The 1,259-nt window shown below is 45.9% G+C and overlaps 1 pseudogene; it reads left to right on the top strand.

Moving 5' to 3' along the window:
* Positions 1 to 1,170: 1,170 nt before the first annotated feature.
* Positions 1,171 to 1,259, top strand: LOC119347088 (annotated as a pseudogene; the record flags this gene model as incomplete).

Genomic DNA, 1,259 nt, shown 5'->3' with positions numbered 1-1,259 from the left:
GGTACTTTTTCGTTAGGAAGATGGATGAAGTGAGGAAGTTACTTGGCAATATGCTCTCAATTGGCTCGAAACCGGATTAGGAGTGCTCTGCTTCAAGGTTAGTGCCAGGCCATAATTAGGAGTGCTCTGCTTCAAGGTTGTCTGGACATGAATCTGGTCCAGAAGGCTGAACCAAACAATCCTTTTAGCTACTGGTTCAGATTCTGAGTAGTTAGCTGGTTCCTGGTTCCACATTTCATTCGACAACCAAAGGATTCCACATTTTATAGAGTAATTATGTACCCAGTTAGCTACCGAGAGGATTGACTCCTTGTAAAATAAAATAAAACAATGTCGACAGGTCGACGCCTGTTGTATTAGTGGTGTTTGGGAGCCACCATTTGTGTTCATTATTAGGCATGGCCATGATGACATTCTGCTCTCGATCAGGTCGTCGGTGTGCCCGATGAACCAGCCAACCAGGTGAGCTGAAGGTGCATGGTGCCCAGACGCGATGAACTGATCCTGTTTTAGAGAGATGCTGAGAAATTAAGATACACTAATCCTTGCTGCTGGTCATATTTTTGGTACTGCCCCAGCCCATCTTGCCTTCAATTCATCCCGTTGAAACCATGTTTGAAAGTGGGTTTAAGTTTGAAACCATGTTCAGGCTGGCAGTTTCTGCATGCCCGGACCTTCGGCTTGCCGGCCCGGGTGCCTAGGATCGTCGTGCTCCATGTAGGTTGCAGCAAGTAGTTTTCCTGCTGTAGTACTTTTGAACAGCTGGATGTAAATGGAACAAAAGTACTTCAACAGACTAGTCTATGTTCTGTCAGTCATGTTTCAGAGTTATACAACACGCCCGTTTTTCTCTCAGTTTTGTTATTGCATTTTTTTACTCTTCTCTCTAACCTGGCAGTGTGTCTGCTACTTTTGTAATGGCCGACCGCAATTTCATTTGGCATAAAAGCTAAAGAAAACAAAAAACTATCAAAATCTCCACAGCTAAACGTTCCTCTGATGGGCCGGGCTTTGCTCATTCTCATGCCCAGCTACATGGGCCGAGGAACCTTCTTCCATGCTCTCTGCCCGAGGAAGTGCAGCACTGCATGCCTGCTCCCTAATTAGTCCCACCTCGCTAGTGTAGGCCACGCTGGACCAGTTTATAAGGCGAGATGCTGTTGATGTAGTACGACCTTACTTGAACAGGATCTGTTCTATAGGCTCGTACTGCTGCATCCTTTACCAATAAGGAGGCAAACACTTGATCCTGGATTGGC

The sequence above is a fragment of the Triticum dicoccoides genome, unplaced genomic scaffold, assembly GCF_002162155.2.
Source record: "Triticum dicoccoides isolate Atlit2015 ecotype Zavitan unplaced genomic scaffold, WEW_v2.0 scaffold57925, whole genome shotgun sequence".
Taxonomy (NCBI): Eukaryota; Viridiplantae; Streptophyta; class Magnoliopsida; order Poales; family Poaceae; genus Triticum; species Triticum dicoccoides.
The sequence above is the reverse complement of the archived record's forward strand: the minus strand, read 5'-3'. Positions and strand labels throughout refer to the sequence as shown.